The sequence below is a fragment of the Rattus norvegicus genome, chromosome 3 (genome assembly GCF_021556685.1).
Source record: "Rattus norvegicus strain SHRSP/BbbUtx chromosome 3, alternate assembly SHRSP_T2T, whole genome shotgun sequence".
NCBI classification, from domain to species: Eukaryota; Metazoa; Chordata; class Mammalia; order Rodentia; family Muridae; genus Rattus; species Rattus norvegicus.
This window is the reverse complement of record NC_141536.1, coordinates 165675834-165698859: the sequence shown is the minus strand read 5'-3', so window position 1 is coordinate 165698859 and position 23026 is coordinate 165675834. Positions and strand designations below refer to the sequence as shown.

Below are 23026 nucleotides of genomic sequence, written 5' to 3'. Positions count from 1 at the left end.
CTCTGCCTCATACTTGGAACGACTTGCAGCCAAATGCAGTCAAATTAAATCAGTTACAATTAAAAATTGAAAATAGTATGAATATTGAAGCAAGAAGAGGGTAAGAGGAGGTGGAAAAATGAAGAAATGAAAAGGAACATACATGACTGTTCTTAGTATGGTGGATTAGAAAGTTTTTTTATACTCAGAAGAGAGAACAAAACCAGAGCAAGGGATATCTGGGATAGTCTAGAGTAGACATTATTATGTATATGATGGACAGAGGAACTAGGGGTAAAGAAGAGTCAGTCAAAGAGATCAGCATGTTTAAGGATACATGAAAAAGACCAGTTTCCAAAATGGTTGGATTATGTAAGGATTGGACCTGTGAGTATGGTGGCCTCCCCTGGGCTTGAGGGTGAGGTATGCCAGAATATGTGTTAACAGGTAGGGACTGAGTACTGCTGAGGGAAGGTGAAAGCTTGGTGTCATTTCATGTGTGAACTAAGACCCTTTGCCATTTGTCCCAGGGTCTCAGATTAATAACTTGCCAGAAGGAGAAGAATGAAATGGTTACATTATACTCTCAAATACCATTTTGAAAGTTAAAATACACCTTTTGGTCCAATATTTTTCAGTGACTAAATATATAATCTAAAGGGCACCAAGTAATACTAACGTCTTTTCTCTTACATTGTGTTTGTTCTTTCTTTTTGAAATTATTATTTATTTATTATTTATTTATTTATTTATTTATTTTCATTTCAAATGTTGTGATGATTCCTACTTATACTTCTTCAAACCTCTTATCCCACACCATATACTCCTTCTTTCTATGAGCATGCTGCCCTACACACTTATCCAGTAGAACCTCACTGCACTAGCACCTCCCTAGGTTTGGGCATCAAGCCTCAAATCGACCAGAGACCACCCCTCTCATTGATGACAGATAAGGCAATCCTCTGTGACAGATGCAGATGGAGCCCTGGGTCCCTGTATGTATAGTCTCTGGTTGGTGGTTTAGTCCTTTGGAGCTCTGAAGTGTCTGGCTGGTTATCATCATTCTTTCTATGGGGTTGCGAAACTGCTTTAGCTCCTTTAGTCCTTCCCCTCATTCCTCCATTGTGATCCCTGTGCTCATCCTGATGGCCAATGTGCATCTCTATCTGTTTAGGTCAGGGTAGGTCAAAGCCTTTAAAGGAACAACTATACCAGGCTCCTCTCAGCTAGAATTTTTGGTATCGGCAGTAGTATCTGGGCTTCATTTCTGCAGATGGGATAGATCCCTAGGTGGTAGAGTCTATGGATGTACTTTCCTATATTCTCTTCTTCATTCTTTCCCCCTGCATTTCCTTTAGAATGGAACATCTCTGGAATAATATATTTGAAATGGATGGGTGGCCCCAACCCTCAACCCCGTGCCATTGCTTCCCCTTCGATGTCTATTTTGGCTAATGTAACATATAATTGGTCTGGGGAAGTCTTTTTTTTCCTGTAAACTGAGACTTTCTTCTGGCTCCCCCAGTTCCCCTTTCCCCACTTGTACACATCTTCGTTCAATTTCCTGAACCTCCCTTATCTCTTCCAACAATTGATCCTCTCCTCTTCCCTCCACCCCCCTTCTGTCTCCCTCACAGGATACTCACTCCCTCTATCTCCTATGTCTATTTTGTTTCCCCTCTTACTTTTTTCAGTTTGAAAGGTTCTAAATTTTATTACTGGACAAATTAATTAAGACACAAGTAAGTCTGTAGGTTAAAAATGTTGAAATCCACCTAGTAGGACTGATCGACGACCGCAATTCAGTATAAATCCTCAGTCTTGCCACAGTGTGACTCCTTACAGACCCAGCTTCGTTCTCCTCCAGTGTCTTCTCTTAGAGTTGTACCTGATTTTGTTACCAGGTTTCATCCTAATCCTTTGAGGAATAGGACGATTTTGCTTTCGTTTCTTTGCCAGGAATCACTTGATTCTGAAAGTCTTGTGAGTAGACATGGTAAGGATCTGAATCAGGCACAGAGTGTACGATGGCGGAGGAAAGGAGAAGAGAAAGGACAGGCCAGAAGAAAGCGATTAGAAGCTTGTTTCCCCTCTTAAGTAGGACTGAAGCATGCACACTGTCATCTTCCTACTTCTTGAGCTGCATATAGTCTATAAGCTGTATCATGTGTTTTCTGAGCTTTTTTCCAATATTTACTTATCAGGGAGTACATAACATATGCCTACTTTCATGACTGAGTTAACCTCATTGAGGACGATACCACTGTGACAATAAGTCTAGTGGTTCCTCAGAAAATTGGAAATAGTTCTATCTGAGGAACAAGATATACCCAAAAGATACTCCAACATCTAGAAAATATGCACTCTCCACTCTATTCATAGCAGTCTTTTTTTGAGAGCTACAAGCTGGACACAACCCAGATAACCCTCAAGGGAGGAATGGATACAGAAATTGTGGAATATTTAAACAATCAAGTAGTACTCAGCTATTAAATACAAAGACTTCATACATTGTGTATTTTCAAACAAGAAAAATAGCATTGCTATAAGGCAAAGGGACAGCAGTTTGGCTAGATCTTGTGTTGCTTGACCAAGTGTAATACAGAAATTTGTTTCCTAAAAATTAGTTCAATTTCTCGTTTATATTCGTGATTGCCCTGACCCCAAAATGCCCACTTTGGAATTTTCATGATTGTCTAAAATCGATTACTGATAAAATCATGGTTAATGCCAACAGTTACCAAAGCAGAGAGGCCTTCCTTCTTCCTCTTCCTTTCCGGTGCTGAAGTTATACTAGCTTAATAGTTGGTCAGTGAACCCAGTCATTACACAGGAACCTCTTTATTTGTAATTCCTTTACAACTACCACAGAGAGGTTGAACAGCACTCATTCACATGTATTTTACTTTTTACTAACCTGTCAGTGCCCACCTTAGAAGAAGCTGAAGGTCTGTCTTCCTAGAACATTGGGCGTTCAAAGTCAGCCTTTATTACATGACAGAAAGAAAGACTGAGCTACAGGAGATATCGTTCTAAACAGACAACTATGAAATCTCTGTATAAAAATAAATGACATTCTTTGTTTTTTGGGGGTGGGTGGATGGGGTTGAGAGCCTAGCCTTAACCACTGAGATGTCTATCTAGCCCAGGACTGAAATTCATTAAGTATAGGAAATACAGAGAGTGAAAACAAGTAAGAGATCACAGCACCTCTAAAGCATTTGGTCCTGTGAAGGCTTGTTACCCCAATGAAGGTTAACGTCAGGGTGTTGAGGTTGGAGTGGATGGGTGGGAATGGGAGAATCCTCACAGAACCCTGGGGACTAGGGAAAAGGAATAACATTTCAAATGTAAATATATAAACTATCCAAGGAAAATAAAATTATAAAAACAGAGAAAAATAAATATAATTTTAAAAACACACAAGCTAAATGTCTTTTAAAAGAATAAGTGCTACCCTGGTACAGGGAACAGCATTAATAAGATAGTTTTTGATCTTCCTCCAGCGTGCAATGTTAGCTGATGAGAGCTACAGTTTGTCACATAAAGTTACAGACAACTTCATGTGTTTTAAATTTCCAAGCTGACTGAAAGTTGTCAATAAAGATTGTAGCTATCTCCATAATGCAGGTCCTATAACAGAAACTCATGATCCACTGCCTCAAGGTAAACAAATTAAATGCTCATCAAATTTGTTATTTTTAATAGTGTCCACAAATTAATACATGCTGTGATATTACAAAATCATTCACCCTGTGTGATCTGGTCCGTCTCCATGATGGTGATCCCTGCAGCAGACTTGTCTCTCTGATGTACCTTTTTCCTGAACCATTTCTCATGTCAGAATACATGGTAAATAATAAACTGTTTTTCCTTTTCTCATCTTGCCATGTGTATTTCTACACACAAACCCTGCCACAATTGTTTTGTGCAGATTAAGCCCCCGTAATAAACTTGTTCATTGGCCACAGCAAGCTGCAACAAGAGGATAGGTCCACAAAGGAGTTTTCTGCTTGCTTCTTACCATTCAGCAGCTGGGAAGACCTACTACACATGCACTTTATGCTAAGCAGTTTGCTCATCCCATTAATGGGAGATGACTCCATACTTACCATGTTTGGACTTCTTTACTTGCAAAGCTCCCTTCACAGAAACTAGCAGATGCTTTCTGAAGTTATCACAAAGAAACACTCATTTCTAATGTGTTACACAGAGGATTGTGTGGGCTTGGTAGCCAGAAGAGGCTCCTTCTCTTCTGAATGTCAGGTATGTTTGGAGGTTCTGATTGGTGGAAAAATCTTGAGTGATATGAGCACCACCCTTAGGGTTGGAGGTTGCTGAAAGGACATACCCTTGTCGTTCCAGACTGGGCCAATCCATCTTCAGTCTGCAGATTTGCAACTCGGTCCACTAGTGCCTCTCATCCAACAGCTTACATGTCTGCTCTCTTGCCAAGCCCCTAGGAGGAACTAAGATTCCTGATCCCTGATGCTAAAATGCCAGCTTCTACACTGTATTCATTTCCTTGCAAATATGGAGCTTGTCTGAGCTCCTATTGCATTGCTCACTCGATAATTCCCCTTCTTTCTGGAGTCAAGCTAGATAGCTTGCATAGCCCAGTAATCAACTTACAGGGGAGCTCTGATCTGTCTGAAATGGTACAAGTGTTCAAAATATTAACAATTACATATCTTAGAAAACAACATTTTGTTTTGTGCCTTTAGGCTGGGCCCAGGTAAACTGCTAGTTCTTTTAACCTGGTGGTTATTGGAGAGACCTCAGAGAAAATCAAGAAACACATGACAGACACTGTGAGGTGTTCTTGTTTGTCAGCACATTGTCTTCAGTGGGTAGGTAACATAAGCACAACAGCAACAAGAGCAGCAGCAGCAGCAACAACAACAACAACAAGAACTATTCCACAGCTATATTAGTAAAGTTTTTCCAGATGCACAGAGCTGGTACAATGAATCTCTCTCAAGTATGTAGAAATGGATATATTAGAATGTCTCACAGGGAGGAACAGGGAGATAGGGGCACTCAGTCTGCAGGTGCCCTGCCTTCAAGACTCTACCCGGATCTGAAGGGACCCAGCCAAACAGCTCCTGGCACCCAAATCCTGTGGGAGGGAGAGCTAGACCTTCAGACGGGCAGACACACCTGGAAAGCCAGTGGAGACTACTCCCTGCCCATATCTCTAGAGGAAAAAGCCAAGTGCCGTCTGGGCCCCTTGTACACAGGACACGAGAAAAGTTGGGGCAGGTCCTTCTGGTTGCTGCCCTCACAGAGAGCTGAAACACAGCTCCAAAGAGCGACTTCAGGCCTGAGAGCAGAGATAAGACCAAATTTTCTGCTCCATTGACCTGCCTGGTGGACTCAGGACACACACACACAGGAATAGCTGAACAACAGTAGACAGGAAAGACTACACACCTGAAAGTAGAACACTCTGTTCCCATAACTGGCTGATAGGACGGTCTAGCCACTGTCAGATATAGCAGAACAAGGTAACATCAGAGACACCCTGATGGCGAGAGGCAAGTGCTGGAACCCAAGCAACATGGCATCATCAGAGTCCAATTCTCCCACCAAAGCAAACACTACATATCCAAACACACCAGAAAAGCAAGATCTTGATTTTAATTCATCATTTGATCATGATGATGGAGGACTTCAAGAAAGACATAAAGAACTCCCTTAGAGAAATGCAGGAAAACACAGATAAACAGGTAGAAGGCTACAGAGAGGAAACACAAAAATCCCTGAAAGAATTCCAGGAAAACACAATCAAACAGGTGAAGGAAATAAAAATAGAAATAGAAGCAAAAAAGAAAGCACAAAGAGAGAGAACCCTGGATATAGAAAACAAAGTAAGAGACAAGGCGCCATAGATATAAGCATCACCAACAGAATATAAGAGATAGAAAAGAGAATCTCATGAGCAGAAGATTCCATAGAAATATCGACACAATAGTCAAAAATAATGTAAAACAGAAAAAGCAACAGGTCCAAAACACACAGGAAATCCAGGACCCAGTGAGAAGATCAAACCTAAGGATAATAGGTATAGAAGAGAGCGAAGACCCCCAGCTCAAAGGGCTAGTAAATATCTTCAACAAAATCATAGAAAGAAAAACTTCCCTAACCTAAAGGAAGAGATGCCCATAAACATACAAGAAGCCTACAGAACTCCAAATAGATTGGAACAGAAAATAAACTCCTCCCATCACATAACAGTCAAAACACCAAATGCACAAAACAAAGAAAGAATATTAAAAGCAATAAGGGTCAAGTAATATATAAAGGCAGACCTATCAGATTCACACCAGATTTCTCACCAGAGACTATGAAAGCCAGAATATGCTGGACAGGTGTCATACAGACCCTAAGAGAACATAAATAACAGCCCAGGTTACTGTATACAGCAGAACTCTCAATTAACATATATGGAGAAACGAACATATTCTATGACAAAACCAAATTTACACAATATCTTTCTACAAATCCAGCCTTACAAAGGATAATAAATGGTAAAGCCCAAAATAAGGAGGCAAGCTACACTCTAGAAAAAGCAAGAAACTAATCATTTTGCCAACAAAACAAAGAGAAGAAAAGCACACAAACATAATCTCACCTCCAAATATGAATATAACAGGAAATAATAATCACTATTCCTTAATATCTCTCAAAGGGACTCAATTCTGCAATAAAAAGACACAGATTAACAAACCGGATACACAATAGGACCTACCGTTTTGCTGAGTACAGGAAACACACCTCAGGACAAAGACAGACACTTCCTCAGAGTAAGAGGGTGGAAAACAACTTTCCAAGCCAATATTCTGTAGAAGGAAGCTGGAGTAGCCATTCTAATACCGAATAAAATCGATTTTCAACTAAAAGTCATCAAAAAACATAAGGAATGACACGTCATATTCATCAAAGGAAACATCCACCAAGATGAACTCTCAATCCTAAATATCTATGCTTCAAATACAAGGGTACCTACATACATAAAAGAAATCTCATAGAAGCTCAAAGCACACATTGCACCTCCAACAATAATAGTAGGAGATTTCAACACCCAACTCACATCAATGGACAGATCATGGAAACAGAAATTAAACAGAGACAGACAGACTAACAGAAGTCATGAAACAAATGGACTTAACACATATTAATAGAACAATCTATCCTAAAACAAAAGGATATACCTTCTTCTCACCACCTCATGGTACTTTCTCCAAAATTGACCATATATCTGGTCATAAAACCAGCCACAACAGATACAGGAAGATAGAAATAATGCCATGTGTCCAATCAGACCAACATGATCTAAAGCTGGTCTTCAATAACAAGAAGGAAATAACGCCCACATATATGGAAATTGAACAATGCTCTACTCTATGATAACCTGGTCAAGGAGGAAATAAAGAAAGAAATTAGAGACTCCTTAGAATTTAATGAAAATGAAGGTACAACATTACCAAACTTATGGGACAGAATGAAAGCTGTGCTAAGAGGAAAACACATAGTTCTGCGTGCCTGCAGAAAGAAACAGGAGAGAGCATATATCAGCAGCTTGACGGCACATCTAAAAGCTCTAGAAGAAAAGGAAGCAAACACATCCAGGATGAGTAGAAGGCAGGAAATAATCAAACTCAGAGCTGAAATCAACCAAGTAGAAACAAAAAGGACTATACAAAGAATCAATTGAACCAAAAGTTGGTTCTTTGAGAAAATCAAGAAGATAGATAAACTCTTAACCAGACTAACAAGAGGACATAGATAGTGTGTCCAAATTAACAAAATCAGAAATGAAAAGGGAGACATAACATAGAATCAGAGGAAATTAAAAAAATCATCAGATCCTACTACAAAAGCCTATATTCAACAAAACTTGAAAATCTACAGGAAATAGACAGTTTCCTAGACAAATACCATGTACCAAAGTTAAATCAGGAACAGATATACCATTTTAGCAACCCCATAACTCCTAAAGAAATAGAAGCAGTCATTAAAGGTCTCCAAACCAAAACAAATCCATGTCCAGATGGGTTCAGTGCAGAAGTCTATCAGACCTTCATAGAAGACCTCATACCAATACTATCCAAACTATTCCACAAAATTGAAACAGATGGAGCGCTATAGAATTCCTTCCATGAAGCCACAATTACTCCTATACCTAAACCACACAAAGACCCAACAAAGAAAGAGAACTGCAGACCAACTTCCCTTATGAATATCGAAGCAAAAATACTCAATAAACTTCTTGCAAACTGAATCCAAGAGCATATCAAAACAATCATCCATCATTATCAAGTAGACTTGATCCCAATCATGCAGGGATGGTTTAATATACCGAAGGTAATATCACTTTAAGTTAATGGTGCTCCCATCAATGTAATCCACTATATAAACAAACTGAAAGATAAAAAACACATGATCATTTCATTAGATGCTGAGAAAGCATTTGACAAAATTCAACATACCTTCATGATAAAAGTTCTGGAAAGAACAGGAATTCAAGGCCCATATGTAAACATAGTAAAAGCTGTATACAGGAAACCAGGCGATAATATTAAACTAAATGGAGAGAAACTTGAAACAATCCCACTAAAATCAGGGAGTAGACAAGGCTGCCCACTCTCTCCCTACTTATTCAATATAGTTCTCGAAGTTCTAGCCAGTCTGAACCCCCAATGAATGTGATTGTTGCGGGGAGGGCTGTAATGGGGGAACATGAGGAGAGGAAAACCCATATAGAAGGGGAGAGGTTGGGGTTAGGGAGATGCTGGCCTGGAAACCAGGAAAGGGAATAACAATTGAAATGTAAATAAGAAATACCCAAGTTAATAAAGATGAAAGAAGACATAGTTAATTTTCATCAGATTATTATAAAGTCTTTAATTTTCTATTTAAATTAATTAACATTGAACATAAATTGAAAAAAAGAAATGAAAAGGGAGACATAACAACAGAATAAATGGAAATTCAAAAAATTATCAGATCCTCCTACAAAAGCCTGTATTCAACAAAACTTGAAAATCTGGAGGAAATGGAAATTTCCTAGAGAGATACCAGGTACCAAAGTTAGATCAGGAAGAGATAAACCATTTACACAGCCCTATAAACTCCTAAAGAAATAGAAGCAGTCATTAAAAGTTTCCCAACCAAAAAGAGCCGAGGTCGAGATGGGTTCAGTATAGAGTTCTATTAGACCTTCATAGAAGACCTCATACCAATGCTATCCAAACTATTCTTCAAAATTTAAACAGATGGAGCGCTACTGAATTCCTTCTTTGAAGCCACGATTACTCTAATACCTAAACCATACAAAGACCCAACAAAGAAAGAGAAATGCAGACCAATTTCCTTTGTGAATACTCAATAAATTTATGCAAAAATATTCAATAAAATTCTTGCAAACCGAATCCAAGTGCACTTCAAAAGAATCATCCATCATGATCAAGTAGGCTTCATCCCAGGCATGCAGGGATGATTTAGTATACAGAAAACCATCAATGTAATCTACTACGTTAACAAACTGAAAGATAAAAACCACATGATCATTTCATTAGATGTGGAGAAAGCATTTAACAACCCCCCCCCCATCATGATAAAAGTCCTGGAAAGAAAAGGAATTCAAGGCCCATTCCTAAACATAGTAAAATCTGTATAGAGCAAACCAGTAGCTAATATTAAACTAAATGGAGAGAAATTTGAAGCAATCCCACTAAAATCAGGGAATAAATAAGGCTGCCCACTCTTTCCCTATTTATTCAATATAGTTCTTATATTCCTAGCCAGAGCAATCATCCAACAAAAGGAGATCAAAGGGATATAGATTGGCAAGGAAGAAGTCAAAATCACTAATTCCAGACAATATGATTGTATACTTAAGTGATCACAAATGTTCCACCAGAGAACTACAAAACCTGATAAACAACTTCAGCAAAGTGGCTGGGTGAAAAATTAAATCAAATAAATCAGTAGCCTTTCTCTACACAAAAGAGAAACAAGCCAAGAAAGAAATTAGGGAAATGATACCCTTCATAATAGTCCCAAATAATATGAAATACCTCAATGCGACTTTAACCAAGCAAGTGAAAGATCTGTATGATAGGAACTTCAAGCCTATGACAAAAGAAATTGAAGAAGAACTCAGAAGATGGAAAGATCTCTCATGCTTATGGATTGGCAGGATTAATATAGTAAAAATGGCCATTTTACCAAAAGCGATCTACATATTCAATGCAATCCCCATCAATATTCCAACCCAATTCTTCATAGAGTTAGACAGAATAATTTTCAAATTCATCTGAAATAACAATAACCCAGGATAGCTAAAACTATCCTCACCACTAAAAAGACTTCCAGGGGAATGACTATCCCTGAACTCAAGCAGGATAACAGAGCAATAGTGAAACAAACTGTATGGTATTGGAACACAGACCCACAGATAGACCCGTGGAATAGAATTGAAGACCCAGAAATGAACCCCACACCTATGGTCATTTGATTTTTGACAAAGGAGCCAAACTTTTCCAATGGAAAAAAAGATAGCATTTTCAGCAAATTGTGCTAGTTCAACTGGAGGGCAGCATGAGGAAGAATGCTTATCAACCTGTCCAAAGCTTAAGTACAAGTGATTCTCAGACCTCTACAACAAACCAAATACACTCAAGCTAATAGAAGAAAAAATGGGGAAGAATCTCGAACACATGGGCACTGGAGAATATTTCCTGAACAAAACACCAATGGCTTATGCTATAAGATCAAGAATCAACTAATGGCATCTCATAAAACTGCAAAGCTTCTGTAAGGAAAGGATACTGTTGTTAGGACAAAATGGCAACCAACAGATTGGGAAAAGAACTTTACTAATTTTACAACTGATACAGGGCTTATATCTAAAATATACAAAGAACTCACGAAGTTAGACTGCAGGGAGACAAGGAACCCTATTGAAAAATAGGGTTCAGAGCTAAACAAAGAAATCACTGGTGAGGAATGCTGAATGGCTGAGAAGAACCTAGATAAATGTTCAACATCTTTAGTCATAAGCGAAAAGCAAATCAAAACAACTCTGAGATACCACCTCACACCAGACAGAATGGCTAAGATAAAAATCTCCAGCGACAGCAGATGGTGGCAAGGATGTGGAGAAAGAGGAACATTCCTCCATTATTGCTGGGATTGCAGACTGGTACAACCATTCTGGAAATCAGTGTGGAGGTACGTCAGAAAATTTGACATTGCACTACCTGAGGACCCAGCTATATCTCTCTTGGGCATATACCCAAAAGATGCTTCAACAAATAACAAAGACAAATCCTCCACTATTTTCATATCAGTCTTATTTATAATAGTCAGAAGCTGGAAAGAACACAGATGCCTGTCAACAGAGGAATGGATACAGATAATGTGGTACATCCACCCAATGGAATACTACTCAGCTATCAAAAACAATGACTTCATGAAATTCATAGGCAAATGGATAGAACTGGAAAATATCATCCTGAGTGAGGTAACCCAATCACAGAAAATCACACATGTTATTCACTCACTGATAAGTGAATATTTCCCCAAATGCTCGGAGTACCTATGATGAAAACATAAAACACATAAAACTCAAGAAAGTTGACCAAAATATGAGTGCTTCACTCCTTCTTTAAATAGGGAACAAGAATACACTTGAGAGGGAATAGGGAGGCAAAGTTTAGAACAGTGTCTGAAAGAACACCCATTCAGAGCCTGCCCCACCTGTGGCCCATACATATACAGCCACCAAACTAGATAAGATGGATGAAACAAAGAAGGGCAGACTAACAGGAACCTTACGTAGATCTCTCCTAAGAGACACAGCCAGAATATGGCAAAGACATAAGTGAATGCCATCATTAAACCACTGAACTAAGAACAGAACCCCATTGAAGGAATCAGAGAAAGGACTGAAAGAGCTTGAAGGGCCTTGAGACCCCATACGAACAACCCTGCCAACCAACCAGAGCTTCCAGGAACTAAACCATTTTTTGGTTTAAACTGGGAAAGATAATTACAATTGAAATGTCAATAAGAAATACCCAATTTAATAAAGGTGGAGGGAAAAAAAGAATGGCTCACAGGCCATTGTTCAATTAGTAGAACAGTGTCTCTCTGCAAATAGAAAGTTAAAGTATCCAGTGACAGCTCAATCCATGTGACTGGATGTCTCAGCTCGTCTTCAGTATATTTCTGAATTCTGGAATAAATTGACTGTAATGCCTAAAAAGTACTTGCTAGACAGAGGAACAGCAAGAAGACAAATAGGAAGAACTACCATCCTCAATGTCCTTTATACATGTAGGATGTCACCAGAAGCTGTATCCTAGATTAAAGGTGGGTCTTATAACCTCTAAAGTCCCAGATTACAACACTTTTCACAGGTCCAAAATTACAGTTAAGAAAATACCCTCACACTACAGAACTCTTTGGCTTTAGTTAATTCCCAAGGTACTCAATTTGACTACCAAGAAATGCTATCACAACAGACAAGACAGAACAGCTGGGAACGATTATTTCCTGTGGTAATGACTTTCTTCAACAATGAAGCATAAGGATTTTACTTAGGAAACTGAATGCCTTCACACAGGTTTTCCTACTCCTATGCATACTGAGTTAATTCCTCTTCTGAACATAGTCAAATGTAAAAGCAGAGATATTTCAGGGTATTCAGAGCTTAATACCATCCTACAGGCTATGAAAATGATAAAAATGATGGATGCAAAGGCATCTGGAATATTCACCTTGGACTCCAAATCTTAGGTGAAATTCAAGTAAATGACATTGTGAAAATAGATTGCTCAGGGACAATGCCTACATGTTACTCATGCTCTGTGGTGTAACAAATAAATGGACCATGCAACAGTTTTCATAGAATTAAAGGACAGAGAGGAAAAATTCAGAAAACTCAAGGAAAATTTACTATTTCAGTACAATGGGCACTGATCTTAGAGGAATTGCTGTATGTCTTTGAGTTATTATTCTCTGAGGTATGGATGAACGCTGATCAACCAATGCTTGGGCAGAATCAATGAATAAGATCATAGTTCCTCTAAGGAAAGGGAGAAGAAAAGAATAGCAGCTATGCTGGCAGCAAAGAGGACTTTGAGCCAGGAAATGGTTGTTTGAAGAGTTAGATCAACAATAATATGCAAGTATTTTGGGAAGGGTTTTGGAGGTAGCCACATTAGCAAAGAAAGTAAGAGTGGATGATGTAATTGCTCAGCTATTGAGTTCTACCAAAATGTAAGTTGTGCTCTGCAGGTACTAGGGACTAAAACATGGTAAAGAGCACTGCCAGAGTAATGTACTGTTTACATTCATATTAAAAATAATTTATTATCATGTATATATGTATGCATTTAACCAGTTGTGTATGCATGTGTGTTCATGGTATTTACATGTGTCTGCAACTGGGGGTTCAGTCTTAGCAGGACCAAGGGCTTTCACTTACACTGCTGATCTTACTAGGATATTCATTGCTACCTATGAGGTCAGAATCCAGGGTCACTCCATGTATAATCTTTAGGTAGTGGCTTAGTCCCTGGAAGCTCTAGTTGCTTGGCATTTTTGTTCATAAGGGGTCTGGGGACCTTCAAGCACTTCCAGTTCTTTCTCTGATTCCTTCAATGGGGGTCCTATTCTCAGTTCAGTGGTTTGCTTCTGTCTTTTACTACATTTTGTGTCAGAATGCTTTCACACCACTAGCATGGGTTGCTAGGAAACAGAATGCCAATGTCTTGGAATAGGGCTTCCTGCTGCTCTGAGGAAGCTCCACCCTGCTCCCTTTGGAACTCTCCGGATGCTGCTGCAGTGCCCCACTGCATTCACACTCCCTTGGCAAGTTTTAGGTGACCACTCTTGGGTTCCACAGCACAGCCCTGACCCCTTGACTCCATCAATGCCACCTTCTGGTTCCTCAAAACCTGAGCTTTTCAGGTTGCAAGAGCTCTTGTCCCATGCCTATCTGTGCTTTTACATTTAACCATGTTCAGAAGAGGATTTAACTTATCATCCATAGGAGTTGGAAAAGCTATATGTTGTGAAGGCATCCAGAATTCCTAAGTAAAATCTCCATGCTTGATTGTTGAAGAAAGGCATTGCCACAGGAAACATCATTCCCAGCTGTTCTGTCTTTTCTGATGTGATAGCATATCTTAGTAGTCAAATTGAGCATCTTGGGAATTAACTAAAGCCAAAGAGATCTGCACTGTGAGGGATTTTTCTTGACTGTAATTTTGGACCTGTGAAAAGTGTTTGTAATCTGTGTCTTTAGACGTGATAGGACCCACCTCTCATCTAGGATACAGCTTCTGGTGACAGCCTACAGGTATAAAGGACATTGAGGATGGCAGCTCCTCCTATTTGTGTTCTTGTCCTACCTCTGGCTAGTAAGGCCTTTTTTGCATTTGGAGTCTATTTATTCCGGAATTCAGGAATACACTGAAGACCAGCTGAGACATTCAGTCTCATGGATTGAGCCAATGTGGATTCCTCACCTTTCTATTGGCAGAGAGCCATTTTTCTCATAGTTGAATCAGACTGTGAGCCAGGGAATGAATCCATGTTTTACATAAGAGAGTTTCATTCTAACAGCTCTGTTAGTCTGAAGAACCTTTAGTAATACAGCTGTGGATTTGTTCTTGTTTCGATGTTATGTTTGTGTTCCCTACCCAGTGAGGACAATATTCAGATTAACCAGAGTGCCTCACAGCATGTCAGGTATTTCCTGATTTTTCTCTGAGACTTTTCCAGTAACCACCAGTTCAAAAGTACTAGCGCTTTCCCTGGACCCAGCCAGAAGGCACAAACAAAATTTTGTTTTCTAAAATCCCTATTTGTTAATATTATGAAGACCTGCCCCCTTCTGGACAGACTTTGAGCTTCCCAATAAGCTTTTACTGGGCTATGCAAGCTAGGCTGCTTGATCCCTCCCCTCAAAGAGGAAGAGGGAAATACCTCCTGAGTGCTGTAATTGGAGCTCAGGCAAGCTCCAAATTTGCAAAGCAGTCAATACAGGGTAGTAGCAGGCAGTTGGGTAGCAGGGATCAGGAATCTTAGTTCCTCCTAGGGGAATGCATGTGAGCCTTCAAGTAAGGAATTGGAGGGGGGGCAGGGTGGCCTGAACTGCAAATCTGCACATCAAAAAGATTGTCCCAGGTGCTAAAGCAGGTTGGTAAGTCCCTTCAGCAACCTCTATCCCTAAGGGTGGTGCTCATGTCACTCAAGATTTATTTGCCAATCAGAACCTGTTCATGGACCTGCCAGTCAAAAAAGAAGGCGGGTATTCTGGCTACCAAGCACATGCGTTCCCTTTTTTAACAGATAAGATGTGAGTATTTCTGTGTGATATTTTCCCAGAGCCTCTGCGAGTCTCTGTGAGAGGAGCTTGGCAACTTCAGAACCCCAGAAATGGTAAGTACAAAGTCATCTCCCACAAATGGGAGGAGCAAGCTGCTTAGCTTAAAATGCATGTGTAGTGGATCTTCCCAGCAGCTGAATGGTCTGAAGCAGGCAGAAAAATCCTTTGCGAACCTATTTTCTTCTTGCACCTGACTGTGGCCTCTGAATAACATCCTTATTGGCGCTTAATCTGCACAAAACATTTGTGGCAGTGCTTTTGTGTAGAGATATACATGGCAGGAAGAGAACAGGAGAAACAGTTTACTGCATATACTGTCGTGAGAAATGGTGCAGAAAATAGGTAGATTACAGAGAAAAGTCTGCTGCAGGGATCACCATTATGGAGAAGGACCTGATGCAGACAGGATGAATGACTTTGTAATATCACAGCATGTATTAATTTATGGATGCGATTAAATATAACATTTCATGGGCGTTTGCTTAGGGCAGGTTACCTTGAACTAGTGGATAATGAGTTCCCATATTAATACCTGCCTTAATGTAGATATCTACAGTCTTTTTTGACACATTTAAGTCAAAGCTCAGAAATTTAAAAATCTTGACATTGGCTGGGGCTTTCTGTGTCACATTATGGTTCTCATTAACTAACATTACATAAAGGAGCAAGATCAAACACCATTTTATTAATGCCGTTCCCTATACCAAGGTAGAGCCTGCTCTTTTACAAGTCACTTCGCCTATGTGTTTTTTAAAATTATATTTATTGTTACTCCTTTTTTATTACAATTTTATTTTTCTTGGATATTTTATATATTTAGATTTCAAATGTTATTCCCTTCCCCCCTGTCTCCCAAACTCCTCCCCCATCACCTGGCTTATATGAGTATGCTCTTATGCCCACCCATCCAATCCAAACTCAACACCCTGGCATTACCCTACAGTGGGGAAACAAGCCTTCACAGGACCAAAGACTTTATATGTGCTCTGATTTCTTACTTGTTTCTATTTTCCAATTTTTCCTAGTGATAAGTAATTTCAGTTCTTGGGCAAGATAGATGTCTCAGTGGTCAAAGACTAGTCTCTCAACCCCATTATCCCCACTACCACCAACCCCTGAAAAATAATCAAAGAATTTCATTCATATTTTAAATGGGATTTCATAATTGTCTGACTAGAGCAACATCTATAGCTCTGCCTTTTTTGTGCCAGGTAATTGAGGCTGACTTTGAAAACCTAATTTTCTAGGAAGACAGTTCTGCACCTTCTTTTAATGTTGGCCCTGACTGGGTAGTGAGAAGTAAAATACAAGTGAATGAATATTGCTCAACCTCCCTGCCTTTGGTGTTAAAAATTGCAAATAAAGAGGGACCTTTTAAGAACTGAGTTCATTGGCCAACTATGAAGCTGGTATAATCTCAATTCAGAAAAGGAAGAGGAAGAAGGAAGATGGGGCCTTTCTGTTTTAGCACTTGTTGGTATTAACCATGATTCTTAAGTAATCAATTTTAGACAATCAGTAAAATTCCAAACTGGGCATCTTGAGGTGATTCCCAGGTTAGGGCAATCACAAATATAAACACGAAACTGAACTTATTTCTAGGAAACAAATTTCTGTATTACACTTGGTCAAGCAACACAAGATCTAGTCCAATTGCTGTCCCTTTGCCTTATAGTAATGCTATTTTTCCTGTTTAAAAGTACACAATGTATGAAGTCCTTGTATTTAATAGCTGAGTACTACTTGATTGTTTAAATATACCACAATTTCTGTATCCATTCCTCCCTTCAGGGATATCTGGGTTGTGTCCAGCTTCTAGCTATTATAAATAAGACTGCTATGAATATAGTGGAGAGTGCATATTTGCTAGATGTTGGAGCATCTTTTGGGTATATCTAGTTCCTCAGATAGAACTATTTCCAATTTTCTGAGGAACCACTAGACTGATTTCCAGAGTGGTATTGTCCTTAATGAGGTAACTCGGTCAAAGAAGAACACACATGTTATGTACTCCCTGATAAGTAAATATTGGAAAAAGCTCAGAAAACCCATGATACAATTTATACACTATATGAAGCTCAGAAGTAGGAAGACGACAGTGTGCATGCTTCAGTCCTACTTAAGAGGGGAAAGCAAATAAGCATAGGAGGTAGAGGGAGTGAGGATCCTGTGAGGGAGACAGATGAGATGAGAAGAAGGGGAAAGGATCAGTTGTGGGTAGAGATATGGTAGCGTCAGGAAATTGAATGAAGGTGAGTACAAGTGGGGAAAGGGGAACTCGGGGAGCCAGTAGAAAATCCCAGAGGCCTGGGAAACGAGAGTTCCCAGGACCCATTGCATGTAAAGTTATCTGAAATTGTCATCCAAGGGGACATAATGGCATGGGGTTGAGGGCTGTGAAGCTGCATAGAGCTCTTCCCTTAGAGGCTTTACCCAGCCTGACCTAAACAGATAGAGATGCACATATTGACCATCAGGGTGAGCACAGGGACCACAATCGAGGAATGAGGGAAAGGACTGAAGGAGCTAAAGTGGTTTCGCAAACCCATAGAAAGAATGATGATAGTCATCCAGACCCTTCAGCGCTCCAAAGGACTAAACCAGCAACCATAGAGACTATACATAGAGGGTCCCAGGGCTCCATCTGCATCTGTCAAAGAAGATTGCCTCATCTGTCATCAATGAGAGGAGTGGCCTCTAGTTGATTTGTGGGTTGATACCCAGGCCTAGAGGGTCAGTAGTGCTGTGAGTGTTAGTGCATGAGTGGTGGTGCAGCACCTTCATAGAAGGAAGGGGTAAAGGGAATGGGGTAGGAGGTTTGAAGATGTATAAGTAGGAATCAGCACAACATTTGAAATGTAAATACATAAATAATCTAAAAAAGAAAGAAAAAATGCAATGCAAGAGAAAAGATGTCAGTATTACTTGGTGCCCTCTAGAGCATGTATTTAATCGTGAAAATATTGGACTATAAGGTGCATTTTAACTTTCAAACATAATATTTGAGAGTATAATTTAACCATTTCATGCTTCTCCTTCTGGCCAGTTACTAATCTGAGACCCTGGGACAAATGGCCATGGGTCTTAGTTCACACATGAAATCACACCAAGGTGTCAGCCTTCCCCAGCAGTACTCAGTCCCTACCTGTTAACACATATCCCGGCCTACCTCACCCTCTAGCCCAGGGGTAGCCTTGCCATTATCACAGGTGCCAATCCTTATGTAACCCAGCCATTTTGGTAACTGGTGTTTTCATGTATCCTTAATCATGCTGATCTCTTTGTCTGACTCTTCCTTTACCCATAGTTCCTCTCTTCATGATGTACATAGTAAAGTCTGCTCTAGAATATCCCAGATATCCCTGGCTCTGGTTTTGTTCTCTCTTTTGTATATAATAAACTTTCTACTCCACCATACTAAGAACAGTCATTTACATACCTTTTTGTGCCTTATTTTTCCCACCTCCCCTTACCTGCTTCTTGCTTCAAAATTCATATCATTTTCAATTTTTAATTTTAACTGTTTGAATTTGACTGCACTTTGGCTGGAAGTCTTTCCAAGTCCGAGGCAGAGATGGCTGCACTGGATATTGCATGTCTAATCAAATATGCAAACAAAGTTCCTTTTCGTATTCTACTGGATTGTTTTCATTTACATTTCAAATAGTATCATCCCCATTCCAGGTTTCCCATCCATCAAACCCCTATCCCATCTTCCCTCGCCCTACTTCTCTAAGGGTGTTCTACCACCTTTTCACCCACCCCTCTTCTTCCCCAACCTGATCCAATGTAGTGCTCTGACTACATGTTGGGTAGAACAGCAGAGCATGGAATGCTTCAATTGTTTGACTCATTTGCTTTGTTATCTCCCAGTAGAAGAGGTGCTATTCTCCTGAGATCCACATGTTTTTCAAGCTAATGAGGGAGTCTTTGCTGTCCTAAGAATAAGTAGCACTAGTGGGAAGTAGCTTGCAGGTTCTTTACAGGATTCTCCACTGATGCATGTGTAGCAAGCTATAAACAAGACCAAAAGCCAGGACATTATGATTGTGGGGTCACCATTGTCAGACCAGGAAGAGCATATCTGCTGATATTTCTGAGTCTGATCACCCGGGACTGAAGTGGATTATGGTTCAGACTGTGGGTCAGCTGGGCCCTGGCTTCTAACCCTTCCAGAGTATGGATTCCCAGGGAAGGCAGATGTTCTGGATCTATGGCAGTGACACCTTATGGTACTTAAAAGTCATTGTCCTGAGTGTACACACAGACTTTGTTTCTGTATGCATTTAGGAAGAGATATGGAAAAAACTGAAGGTTTGGTTTATAGAATTTCTGAAACCTTCTACATTCATTTTGTGTGATTAATTGTATGAGTAGTTTAGATATTATTTGGAAAGTAATGATAGGAATCATCTTTCAGAAGTATTTGAAGAGAATCCTTTCACTTCTAGTCCCAATGCAGTGATTCACAGATATTCAGTTCTAGAATATAATTGGAATTTCTGAGATGCAGAAATTTCTCAAGGGTACACAGTGTTGGGTAGGTGGATAGGGCAGATTCTACAACTTGTGACATAAACCATGTGGCAGGAAAGAGACATTTAGTTATTGTTCAACATTGTTTTGTGTGTGGGCTGCCCTGGGACTACTTTTGCCTGAAAACACTAGGGGTCATGTAAAGCTGCAAAACATAGCCCACCTTTCTGATCTCTTCCATTTACTGACAGAGATCTTGAGCATGAGCCCTTTCTCTTTGGAAGACAGACAGATCATAGTGGCTGGAGAATTAGAAACATAATTATTTGGGGTTTAGGTCTAGTTATTTTTTGTAGGAGTCTTGAATTCTTTGTTTATTTAATTTATATACACATACAAACATAGGTAATGCTCAAGCTCACATAGTTCTTGGTGAACTTCCCTTTAGGATTTTGATGAGAACTGGTCACAGGACACTGAAAGAAGAACCCTTTTTTTTTTGGTATTGGTTTGCACTGTTTTGGGCAACAATTAGAATTGGATCTAGGGTAACAGATAATATGATATTTCTTTGGACAGTCTGTTGAGTTCAAGACCTGGCCAGAGTTTGAGCATAGCGTGTCTGCCCATGTTTGGGTGCTGAGACAAAGACATTTGTCAAGAAGTAAAGGGTAGATGGAAAGGTAGATGGAAATGGTCTATTCCATTACAGGTGTCATGTACAGGTGAGAGGAAGATTCAGTCCTAAGGTCACTGTTGAGTACTGAGTCTCTGAGAACAATAAGTTGGAAGGTCTGACATCACCCTAAGTCATTCCGCACCCAATATATTAATAGTGAAGCCTCAGTTTCCCTGGAATCATTTATTTGCTCTTACATTAACTTAGGTTTTTATAGTTTATCTGTCTGGTTATTATATGAAAATATGATGTGGTTGTTCAGGTGAATAAGCAAATATTCATTGTGAATTAAACATTTACACCTCTGTCAGTATCATGCTTTCTTCTGTACTCATATATTGGGTCTTTTAGGACGTAGTGACCTATGAGGATGTGCATGTGAACTTGACTAAGGAAGAGTGGGCTTTGTTGGATCCTTCTCAGAAGAGTCTCTACAAAGATGTGATGCTGGAGACATATAGGAATCTCACTGCTATAGGTAATGCAGTCATTTTTTTTTTACTTTCTAAAATGTAGAGGCAACATTTTGTTATTGTTATTTGTTTTTGTATTTTCCGTTGAGAATGAGGAAGTATGAGGTGAATGAATCAATCATGGTACTAATGTTCACTCAAGTTAAAAACTTAAATTTTTCATATAAACCAATAATGTAACATACTTCCTCTCATTCCACACTTTAGGCTACATTTGTTAAGACTATAAAATTGAAGAACATTTTCAAATATCCAGAAGTCATAGAAGGTAATTTTCATTTGCATGTTGATAAGGATATGCCTCTGAAGGAATTTAAAATTTCCCACAAGTTTAAAGAAATGCAATATTGTAAAAGAAGAACTGCTTTAAGTGATGGATGGTAAATGAATCCTACACAAAAATATAGGTCAATGACTGGTATCTACTTGTGTTCATAAAGCATTCTTTTAAGTACAAATATATAGAAACATGGTCAAATAGGCATTGTACTAATTGAATCATAGCCCAGTATAGCTATGGTATAGAAATACCAGTCGGTTCAAAGTCATGCCACTTGGCTATTGCAAATGGGAAACCAATTGATTAGGTCATATGTATTTGTCCATAACTTTGGTATTAGCAAATAATCCATATTAAATCTGCTATTCACCATACACTTCTAATAACATTGCTCAGATAAGTGAGATGGACAGTTTTTGTGATTTAAGAATGCGTTTATGGTAGAACATTAATCCATATACCACATCACTATGATATAAAATTGCAAACTATTTGAAAGTAATGTGGAATCCTTTCTTTTTTATTCTTTTAAATGTGATGTCCTCTGTCACACTGCATATAATCCAAGTGAACATAGGGGATATTGAAAGAAGCAACATACCTCCCTCTATCCCAGAATAATTAGAAGAGATGCACTAGTCGTCACATATATTATACTTTCTAAACATGCTATAAGTTTTAAAATAATTAGTTTTCCAACACTATTGGGTACCTTGACATAATCAAACTGGTGAAAATCAATATGAGTAACTTTTTACCACAAATGTAGGAAGCAGAGATAAAGACTTAGAGAGAAAGCCTATCTCAACACATAATGATAAGAGTTATTAATCTCCATGCAGTGGAGAATGAATCGCAAAATATTTTAAAGAAAATTTGAAAATGTCTGTGAAAGGGCAGAGACTTGGGTTCTTTAATCATAGACTCCACAGGAATTCTGTGTAGGGCAGGTTAGTTACTCTCTGCTTCTCCAAATTGCCTATGTTCAGAGTAGGGTGGCCACACATAGGAACCTAAGACTTGCAGGTGATCAAGCAGTAGAGGAATAATCCTTTAGGTCAGGTTCCACTGGGTACTCAGACCAAGTGCCCTATATAGTTACCTGTAAGGATCTACTCGAGAAATACCCCCCAATCCTTTTGGTTAAAAACAATTTGTCTCCAATATTCTACCGGTCCTGGACTTGAAGAAAAACACTGTAGAGACCAATGCTTCTCTAAAGGACATCCTGCAGGAATATTTAACTGCAAAGATACTGGGGACTAATTGGAAGCTCCAATGTGCGAACTCTCCCCAGAGCTCAGGGCAGATAGGAAGAACAGAAACCTAAAATAGTCCTTAATTAAATTGGCCTTGGAGACTGGTGGTGACTGGGTGATGCTCCTGCCCCTGGCCCTGTTCTGAACCAACAAAACCCCCTACCACTTAAACCTGACCCCTTTGAGATCCTGTTTGATATCCAAAGGCCCTTGTTGTTCACTGGGCCCTTGCTATAGGAATCCCAACGCACAGATAGGAACCTCTTCTTCAGGCTACAAACCTGTCAGTCAATACAACATGAGATTTGAACAAACTGTCTGCCTTACAAGCTCCAGGAAGGCCAAAGACCCCTAACCATTTCCAGACTGTTGACTAGATGTACATCTAGAGGCATCAGGCTCAGTCACTGGAATCCTGGTGGAAGGTACCCTTCCTGCTACAGTTAATACCTCAGATAGTCCTTGTGGTGGAGA

General features: G+C 39.4%; 1 pseudogene; it reads right to left on the bottom strand.

Moving 5' to 3' along the window:
• Window positions 1–1818: 1818 nt before the first annotated feature.
• On the bottom strand, window positions 1819–1974 carry Rpl39-ps3 (ribosomal protein L39, pseudogene 3; annotated as a pseudogene).
• Window positions 1975–23026: the final 21052 nt, after the last annotated feature.